We start from the raw sequence: 11,813 nt of genomic DNA on the forward strand, positions 1-11,813 counted from the left end.
CTGTAAAGAGTCATTACCCCTCCCACTGCCAACAATTGTTCCCAAAACAATAGGACATACCTTTTTTGACTGCAAATGAACAGTCCAAAAACAATGGAGCAGGTGAAATTGTCAATACTTTATTAATACATGTTATCAACACCCTTTACTCTTTGTCTTATTTCTCTGGCATCATTTATTTTACAATATTGTAACCAGCAGCAAGTGAGTAGGTTTAGGTCTGTGAATATGGGCTGAGCATTTACCTGGGCTGAACTTGTGAACATCATCTTTTGCATATTCACTGTAAAGAGTCATTACCCCTCCCACTGCCAACAATTGTTCCCAAAACAATAGGACATACATTGTTTGATTGGAAATGAACAGTCCAAAAACAATGGAGCAGGTGAAAGTGCCAATACTTTATTAATACATGTTATCAACACCCTTTAGTCTTTGTCTTATTTCTCTGGCATCATTAGTCTTACAAAATTGTAACCAGCAGCAAAGTACCTGGGAGCATTTACCTGGGCTGAACATGTGAACATCATCTTTTGCATATTCCTGTAAAGAGTCATTACCCCTCCCACTGCCAACAATTGTTCCCAAAACAATAGGACATACCTTTTTGACTGCAAATGAACAGTCCAAAAAAAAACAATGGAGCAGGTGAAATTGTCAATACTTTATTAATACATGTTATCAACACCCTTTACTCTTTGTCTTATTTCTCTGGCATCATTTATTTTACAATATTGTAACCAGCAGCAAGTGAGTAGGTTTAGGTCTGTGAATATGGGCTGAGCATCTACCTGGGCTGAACTTGTGAACATCATCTTTTGGATATTCACTGTAAAGAGTCATTACCCCTCCCACTGCCAACAATTGTTCCCAAAACAATAGGACATACATTGTTTGATTGGAAATGAACAGTCCAAAAACAATGGAGCAGGTGAAAGTGCCAATACTTTATTAATACATGTTATCAACACCCTTTAGTCTTTGTCTTATTTCTCTGGCATCATTAGTCTTACAAAATTGTAACCAGCAGCAAGTGAGCATTTACCTGGGCTGAACATGTGAACATCATCTTTTGCATATTCACTGTAAAGAGTCATTACCCCTCCCACTGCCAACAATTGTTCCCAAAACAATAGGACATACCTTTTTTGACTGCAAATGAACAGTCCAAAAACAATGGAGCAGGTGAAATTGTCAATACTTTATTAATACATGTTATCAACACCTTTACTTTGTGTCTTATTTCTCTGGCATCATTGATCTTACAATATTGTAACCAGCAGCAAGTGAGTAGGTTTAGTTCTGTGAATATGGGCTGAGCACCTACCTGGGCTGAACTTGTGAACATCATCTTTTGGATATTCACTGTAAAGAGTCATTACCCTCCCACTGCCAACAATTGTTCCCAAAACAATAGGACATACATTGTTTAATTGGAAATGAACAGTCCAAAAACAATGGAGCAGGTGAAATTGTCAATACTTTATTAATACATGTTATCAAAACCCTTTAGTCTTTGTCTTCTTTCTCTGGCATCATTGGTCTTACAATATTGTAACCAGCAGAAAGTGAGCATTTACCTGGGCTGAACTTGTGAACATCATCTTTTGCATATTCACTGTAAAGAGTCATTACCCCTCCCACTGCCAACAATTGTTCCCAAAACAATAGGACGTACATTGTTTGATTGGAAATGAACAGTCCAAAAACAATGGAGGAGGTGAAAGTGCCAATACTTTATTAATACATGTTATCAACGCCCTTTAGTCTTTGTCTTATTTTTCTGGCATCATTAGTCTTACAAAATTGTAACCAGCAGCAAGTGAGCATTTACCTGGGCTGAACTTGTCAACATCATCTTTTGCATATTCACTGTAAAGAGTCATTACCCCTCCCACTGCCAACAATTGTTCCCAAAACAATAGGACATACAGTGTTTGATTGGAAATGAACAGTCCAAAAACAATGGAGCAGGTGAAAATGCCAATACTTTATTAATACATGTTATCAACACCCTTTACTCTTTGTCTTATTTCTCTGGCATCATTGATCTTACAATATTGTAACCAGCAGCAAGTGAGTAGGTTTAGGTCTGTGAATATGGGCTGAGCATTTACCTGGGCTGAACTTGTGAACATCATCTTTTGCATATTCACTGTAAAGAGTCATTACCCCTCCCACTGCCAACAATTGTTCCCAAAACAATAGGACATACATTGTTTGATTGGAAATGAACAGTCCAAAAACAATGGAGCAGGTGAAAGTGCCAATACTTTATTAATACATGTTATCAACACCCTGTAGTCTTTGTCTTATTTCTCTGGCATCATTAGTCTTACAAAATTGTAACCAGCAGCAAGTGAGCATTTACCTGGGCTGAACATGAGAACATCATCTTTTGCTTATTCCCTGTAAAGAGTCATTACCCTCCCACTGCCAAAAATGGTTCCCAAAACAATAGGACATACCTTTTTTGACTGCAAATGAACAGTCCAAAAACAATGGAGCAGGTGAAAGTGCCAATACTTTATTAATACATGTTATCAACACCCTTTACTCTTTGTCTTATTTCTCTGGCATCATTGATTTTACAATATTTAACCAGCAGCAAGTGAATAGGTTTAGGTCTGTGAATATGGGCTGAGAATTTACCTGGGCTGAACTTGTGAACATCATCTTTTGCATATTCACTGTAAAGAGTCATTACCCCTCCCACTGCCAACAATTGTTCCCAAAACAATAGGACATACAGTGTTTGATTGAAATGAACAGTCCAAGTACAATGGAGCAGGTGAAAGTGCCAATACTTTATTAATACATGTTATCAACACCCTGTAGTCTTTGTCTTATTTCTCTGGCATCATTAGTCTTACAAAATTGTAACCAGCAGCAAGTGAGCATTTACCTGGGCTAAACATGAGAACATCATCTTTTGCTTATTCCCTGTAAAGAGTCATTACCCGTCCCACTGCCAAAAATGGTTCCCAAAACAATAGGACATACCTTTTTTGACTGCAAATGAACAGTCCAAAAACAATGGAGCAGGTGAAATTGTCAATACTTTATTAATACATGTTATCAACACCTCTTACTCTGTGTCTTATTTCTCTGGCACCATTGATCTTACAATATTGTAACCAGCAGCAAGTGAGTAGGTTTAGGTCTGTGAATATGGGCTGAGAATTTACCTGTGCTGAACTTGTGAACATCATCTTTTGCATATTCACTGTAAAGAGTCATTACCCCTCCCACTGCCAACAATTGTTCCCAAAATAATAGGACATACATTGTTTGATTGGAAATGAACAGTCCAAAAACAATGGAGCAGGTGAAATTGTCAATACTTTATTAATACATGTTATCAACACCCTCTAGTCTTTGTCTTATTTCTCTGGCATCATTAGTCTTACAAAATTGTAACCAGCAGCAAGTGAGCATTTACCTGGGCTGAACATGGGAACATCATCTTTTGCATATTCACTGTAAAGAGTCATTACCCCTCCCACTGCCAACAATTGTTCCCAAAACAATAGGACATACCTTTTTTGACTGCAAATGAACAGTCCAAAAACAATAGAGCAGGTGGAAGTGTTTATGATTGGTAAATAGCAAATCACTTCAAGTGATTGGCAGATTGAGTGAAATCATGTCATTAAGGGCAGAGCCATTTCACTTTAGACACTTTCACTTATAGATAGTTTGTCAAATGGACAGAGAATTAGACAGGATATAGACTTCATTCAGATCCAAAGCATTGCAGTTAGCAGAGGATGGTTTCAATCCACTGACCTCTGGGTTATGGGCCCAGCACATTTCCGCTGCGCCACTCTGCTCGTTGTTATGTGTGCACGGGTTGGAAAATCAACACCTTTTTCTCTTTGTCTTATTTCTCTGGTATCATTTATTTTACAATATTGTAAACAGCAGCAAGTGAGTAGGTTTAGGTCTGTGAATATGGGCTGAGCATTTACCTGGGCTGAATTGTGAACATCATCTTTTGCATATTCACTGTAAAGAGTCATTACCCTCCCACTGCCAACAATTGTTCCCAAAACAATAGGACATACCTTTTTGACTGCAAATGAACAGTCAAAAAAACAATGGAGCAGGTGAAATTGTCAATACTTTATTAATACATGTTATCAACACCCTTTACTCTTTGTCTTATTTCTCTGGCATCATTTATTTTACAATATTGTAACCAGCAGCAAGTGAGTAGGTTTAGGTCTGTGAATATGGGCTGAGCATCTACCTGGGCTGAACTTGTGAACACCATCTTTTGGATATTCACTGTAAAGAGTCATTACCCCTCCCACTGCCAACAATTGTTCCCAAAACAATAGGACATACATTGTTTGATTGAAATGAACAGTCCAAAAACAATGGAGCAGGTGAAAGTGCCAATACTTTATTAATACATGTTATCAACACCCTGTAGTCTTTGTCTTATTTCTCTGGCATCATTAGTCTTACAAAATTGTAACCAGCAGCAAGTGAGCATTTACCTGGGCTGAACATGTGAACATCATCTTTTGCATATTCCCTGTAAAGAGTCATTACCCCTCCCACTGCCAACAATTGTTCCCAAAACAATAGGACATACCTTTTTTGACTGCAAATGAACAGTCCAAAAACAATGGAGCAGGTGAAATTGTCAATACTTTATTAATACATGTTATCAACACCTTTTTACTTTTTGTCTTATTTCTCTGGCATCATTGATCTTACAATATTGTAACCAGCAGCAAGTGAGTAGGTTTAGTTCTGTGAATATGGGCTGAGCACCTACCTGGGCTGAACTCGTGAGCATCATCTTTTGGATATTCACTGTAAAGAGTCATTACCCCTCCCACTGCCAACAATTGTTCCCAAAACAATAGGACATACATTGTTTAATTGGAAATGAACAGTCCAAAAACAATGGAGCAGGTGAAATTGTCAATACTTTATTAATACATGTTATCAAAACCCTTTAGTCTTTGTCTTATTCTTTCTCTGGCATCATTGGTCTTACAATATTGTAACCAGCAGAAAGTGAGCATTTACCTGGGCTGAACTTGTGAACATCATCTTTTGCATATTCACTGTAAAGAGTCATTACCCCTCCCACTGCCAACAATTGTTCCCAAAACAATAGGACGTACATTGTTTGATTGGAAATGAACAGTCCAAAAACAATGGAGGAGGTGAAAGTGCCAATACTTTATTAATACATGTTATCAACCCTTTAGTCTTTGTCTTATTTTTCTGGCATCATTAGTCTTACAAAATTGTAACCAGCAGCAAGTGAGCATTTACCTGGGCTGAACTTGTCAACATCATCTTTTGCATATTCACTGTAAAGAGTCATTACCCCTCCCACTGCCAACAATTGTTCCCAAAACAATAGGACATACAGTGTTTGATTGGAAATGAACAGTCCAAAAACAATGGAGCAGGTGAAAATGCCAATACTTTATTAATACATGTTATCAACACCCTTTACTCTTGTCTTATTTCTCTGGCATCATTGATCTTACAATATTGTAACCAGCAGCAAGTGAGTAGGTTTAGGTCTGTGAATATGGGCTGAGCATTTACCTGGGCTGAACTTGTGAACATCATCTTTTGCATATTCACTGTAAAGAGTCATTACCCCTCCCACTGCCAACAATTGTTCCCAAAACAATAGGACATACATTGTTTGATTGAAATGAACAGTCCAAAAACAATGGAGCAGGTGAAAGTGCCAATACTTTATTAATACATGTTATCAACACCCTGTAGTCTTTGTCTTATTTCTCTGGCATCATTAGTCTTACAAAATTGTAACCAGCAGCAAGTGAGCATTTACCTGGGCTGAACATGAGAACATCATCTTTTGCTTATTCCCTGTAAAGAGTCATTACCCTCCCACTGCCAAAAATGGTTCCCAAAACAATAGGACATACCTTTTTTGACTGCAAATGAACAGTCCAAAAACAATGGAGCAGGTGAAAGTGCCAATACTTTATTAATACATGTTATCAACACCCTTTACTCTTTGTCTTATTTCTCTGGCATCATTGATTTTACAATATTTTAACCAGCAGCAAGTGAATAGGTTTAGGTCTGTGAATATGGGCTGAGAATTTACCTGGGCTGAACTTGTGAACATCATCTTTTGCATATTCACTGTAAAGAGTCATTACCCCTCCCACTGCCAACAATTGTTCCCAAAACAATAGGACATACAGTGTTTGATTGGAAATGAACAGTCCAAAAACAATGGAGCAGGTGAAAGTGCCAATACTTTATTAATACATGTTATCAACACCCTGTAGTCTTTGTCTTATTTCTCTGGCATCATTAGTCTTACAAAATTGTAACCAGCAGCAAGTGAGCATTTACCTGGGCTAAACATGAGAACATCATTTTTTTATATTCCTGTAAAGAGTCATTACCCGTCCCACTGCCAAAAATGGTTCCCAAAACAATAGGACATACCTTTTTTGACTGCAAATGAACAGTCCAAAAACAATGGAGCAGGTGAAATTGTCAATACTTTATTAATACATGTTATCAACACCTCTTACTCTGTGTCTTATTTCTCTGGCACCATTGATCTTACAATATTGTAACCAGCAGCAAGTGAGTAGGTTTAGGTCTGTGAATATGGGCTGAGAATTTACCTGTGCTGAACTTGTGAACATCATCTTTTGCATATTCACTGTAAAGAGTCATTACCCCTCCCACTGCCAACAATTGTTCCCAAAATAATAGGACATACATTGTTTGATTTGAAATGAACAGTCCAAAAAAACAATGGAGCAGGTGAAATTGTCAATACTTTATTAATACATGTTATCAACACCCTCTAGTCTTTGTCTTATTTCTCTGGCATCATTAGTCTTACAAAATTGTAACCAGCAGCAAGTGAGCATTTACCTGGGCTGAACATGGGAACATCATCTTTTGCATATTCACTGTAAAGAGTCATTACCCCTCCCACTGCCAACAATTGTTCCCAAAACAATAGGACATACCTTTTTTGACTGCAAATGAACAGTCCAAAAACAATAGAGCAGGTGGAAGTGTTTATGATTGGTAAATAGCAAATCACTTCAAGTGATTGGCAGATTGAGTGAAATCATGTCATTAAGGGCAGAGCCATTTCACTTTAGACACTTTCACTTATAGATAGTTTGTCAAATGGACAGAGAATTAGACAGGATATAGACTTCATTCAGATCCAAAGCATTGCAGTTAGCAGAGGATGGTTTCAATCCACTGACCTCTGGGTTATGGGCCCAGCACATTTCCGCTGCGCCACTCTGCTCGTTGTTATGTGTGCACGGGTTGGAAAATCAACACCTTTTTCTCTTTGTCTTATTTCTCTGGTATCATTTATTTTACAATATTGTAAACAGCAGCAAGTGAGTAGGTTTAGGTCTGTGAATATGGGCTGAGCATTTACCTGGGCTGAACTTGTGAACATCATCTTTTGCATATTCACTGTAAAGAGTCATTACCCCTCCCACTGCCAACAATTGTTCCCAAAACAATAGGACATACCTTTTTTGACTGCAAATGAACAGTCCAAAAACAATGGAGCAGGTGAAATTGTCAATACTTTATTAATACATGTTATCAACACCCTTTACTCTTTGTCTTATTTCTCTGGCATCATTTATTTTACAATATTGTAACCAGCAGCAAGTGAGTAGGTTTAGGTCTGTGAATATGGGCTGAGCATCTACCTGGGCTGAACTTGTGAACACCATCTTTTGGATATTCACTGTAAAGAGTCATTACCCCTCCCACTGCCAACAATTGTTCCCAAAACAATAGGACATACATTGTTTGATTGGAAATGAACAGTCCAAAAACAATGGAGCAGGTGAAAGTGCCAATACTTTATTAATACATGTTATCAACACCCTGTAGTCTTTGTCTTATTTCTCTGGCATCATTAGTCTTACAAAATTGTAACCAGCAGCAAGTGAGCATTTACCTGGGCTGAACATGTGAACATCATCTTTTGCATATTCCCTGTAAAGAGTCATTACCCCTCCCACTGCCAACAATTGTTCCCAAAACAATAGGACATACCTTTTTTGACTGCAAATGAACAGTCCAAAAACAATGGAGCAGGTGAAATTGTCAATACTTTATTAATACATGTTATCAACACTTTTTTACTTTGTGTCTTATTTCTCTGGCATCATTGATCTTACAATATTGTAACCAGCAGCAAGTGAGTAGGTTTAGTTCTGTGAATATGGGCTGAGCACCTACCTGGGCTGAACTCGTGAGCATCATCTTTTGGATATTCACTGTAAAGAGTCATTACCCCTCCCACTGCCAACAATTGTTCCCAAAACAATAGGACATACATTGTTTAATTGAAATGAACAGTCAAAAACAATGGAGCAGGTGAAATTGTCAATACTTTATTAATACATGTTATCAAAACCCTTTAGTCTTTGTCTTTGTCTTTTCTCTGGCATCATTGGTCTTACAATATTGTAACCAGCAGAAAAGTGAGCATTTACCTGGGCTGAACTTGTGAACATCATCATTTTGCATATTCACTGTAAAGAGTCATTACCCTCCCACTGCCAACAATTGTTCCCAAAACAATAGGACATACATTGTTTGATTGGAAATGAACAGTCCAAAAACAATGGAGGAGGTGAAAGTGCCAATACTTTATTAATACATGTTATCAACGCCCTTTAGTCTTTGTCTTATTTTTCTGGCATCATTAGTCTTACAAAATTGTAACCAGCAGCAAGTGAGCATTTACCTGGGCTGAACTTGTCAACATCATCTTTTGCATATTCACTGTAAAGAGTCATTACCCCTCCCACTGCCAACAATTGTTCCCAAAACAATAGGACATACAGTGTTTGATTGGAAATGAACAGTCCAAAAACAATGGAGCAGGTGAAAATGCCAATACTTTATTAATACATGTTATCAACACCCTTTACTCTTTGTCTTATTTCTCTGGCATCATTGATCTTACAATATTGTAACCAGCAGCAAGTGAGTAGGTTTAGGTCTGTGAATATGGGCTGAGCATTTACCTGGGCTGAACTTGTGAACATCATCTTTTGCATATTCACTGTAAAGAGTCATTACCCCTCCCACTGCCAACAATTGTTCCCAAAACAATAGGACATACATTGTTTGATTTGAAATGAACAGTCCAAAAACAATGGAGCAGGTGAAAGTGCCAATACTTTATTAATACATGTTATCAACACCCTGTAGTCTTTGTCTTATTTCTCTGGCATCATTAGTCTTACAAAATTGTAACCAGCAGCAAGTGAGCATTTACCTGGGCTGAACATGAAGAACATCATCTTTTGCTTATTCCCTGTAAAGAGTCATTACCCTCCCACTGCCAAAAATGGTTCCCAAAACAATAGGACATACCTTTTTGACTGCAAATGAACAGTCCAAAAACAATGGAGCAGGTGAAAGTGCCAATACTTTATTAATACATGTTATCAACACCCTTTACTTTTCTTCTTTCTCTGGCATCATTGATTTTACAATATTTTAACCAGCAGCAAGTGAATAGGTTTAGGTCTGTGAATATGGGCTGAGAATTTACCTGGGCTGAACTTGTGAACATCATCTTTTGCATATTCACTGTAAAGAGTCATTACCCCTCCCACTGCCAACAATTGTTCCCAAAACAATAGGACATACAGTGTTTGATTGGAAATGAACAGTCCAAAAACAATGGAGCAGGTGAAAGTGCCAATACTTTATTAATACATGTTATCAACACCCTGTAGTCTTTGTCTTATTTCTCTGGCATCATTAGTCTTACAAAATTGTAACCAGCAGCAAGTGAGCATTTACCTGGGCTAAACATGAGAACATCATCTTTTGCTTATTCCCTGTAAAGAGTCATTACCCGTCCCACTGCCAAAAATGGTTCCCAAAACAATAGGACATACCTTTTTTGACTGCAAATGAACAGTCCAAAAACAATGGAGCAGGTGAAATTGTCAATACTTTATTAATACATGTTATCAACACCTCTTACTCTGTGTCTTATTTCTCTGGCACCATTGATCTTACAATATTGTAACCAGCAGCAAGTGAGTAGGTTTAGGTCTGTGAATATGGGCTGAGAATTTACCTGTGCTGAACTTGTGAACATCATCTTTTGCATATTCACTGTAAAGAGTCATTACCCCTCCCACTGCCAACAATTGTTCCCAAAATAATAGGACATACATTGTTTGATTGAAATGAACAGTCCAAAAACAATGGAGCAGGTGAAATTGTCAATACTTTATTAATACATGTTATCAACACCCTCTAGTCTTTGTCTTATTTCTCTGGCATCATTAGTCTTACAAAATTGTAACCAGCAGCAAGTGAGCATTTACCTGGGCTGAACATGGGAACATCATCTTTTGCATATTCACTGTAAAGAGTCATTACCCCTCCCACTGCCAACAATTGTTCCCAAAACAATAGGACATACCTTTTTTGACTGCAAATGAACAGTCCAAAAACAATAGAGCAGGTGGAAGTGTTTATGATTGGTAAATAGCAAATCACTTCAAGTGATTGGCAGATTGAGTGAAATCATGTCATTAAGGGCAGAGCCATTTCACTTTAGACACTTTCACTTATAGATAGTTTGTCAAATGGACAGAGAATTAGACAGGATATAGACTTCATTCAGATCCAAAGCATTGCAGTTAGCAGAGGATGGTTTCAATCCACTGACCTCTGGGTTATGGGCCCAGCACATTTTCGCAATAGGCGCCACTCTGCTCGTTGTTATGTGTGCACGGGTTGGAAAATCAACACCTTTTTCTCTTTGTCTTATTTCTCTGGTATCATTTATTTTACAATATTGTAAACAGCAGCAAGTGAGTAGGTTTAGGTCTGTGAATATGGGCTGAGCATTTACCTGGGCTGAACTTGTGAACATCATCTTTTGCATATTCACTGTAAAGAGTCATTACCCCTCCCACTGCCAACAATTGTTCCCAAAACAATAGGACATACCTTTTTTGACTGCAAATGAACAGTCCAAAAACAATGGAGCAGGTGAAATTGTCAATACTTTATTAATACATGTTATCAACACCCTTTACTCTTTGTCTTATTTCTCTGGCATCATTTATTTTACAATATTGTAACCAGCAGCAAGTGAGTAGGTTTAGGTCTGTGAATATGGGCTGAGCATCTACCTGGGCTGAACTTGTGAACACCATCTTTTGGATATTCACTGTAAAGAGTCATTACCCCTCCCACTGCCAACAATTGTTCCCAAAACAATAGGACATACATTGTTTGATTGGAAATGAACAGTCCAAAAACAATGGAGCAGGTGAAAGTGCCAATACTTTATTAATACATGTTATCAACACCCTGTAGTCTTTGTCTTATTTCTCTGGCATCATTAGTCTTACAAAATTGTAACCAGCAGCAAGTGAGCATTTACCTGGGCTGAACATGTGAACATCATCTTTTGCATATTCCCTGTAAAGAGTCATTACCCCTCCCACTGCCAACAATTGTTCCCAAAACAATAGGACATACCTTTTTTGACTGCAAATGAACAGTCCAAAAACAATGGAGCAGGTGAAATTGTCAATACTTTATTAATACATGTTATCAACACCTTTTACTTTGTGTCTTATTTCTCTGGCATCATTGATCTTACAATATTGTAACCAGCAGCAAGTGAGTAGGTTTAGTTCTGTGAATATGGGCTGAGCACCTACCTGGGCTGAACTCGTGAGCATCATCTTTTGGATATTCACTGTAAAGAGTCATTACCCTCCCACTGCCAACAATTGTTCCCAAAACAA

This window comes from Perca flavescens, unplaced genomic scaffold (assembly GCF_004354835.1).
Source record: "Perca flavescens isolate YP-PL-M2 unplaced genomic scaffold, PFLA_1.0 EPR50_1.1_unplaced_scaf_5, whole genome shotgun sequence".
NCBI lineage: Eukaryota > Metazoa > Chordata > Actinopteri > Perciformes > Percidae > Perca > Perca flavescens.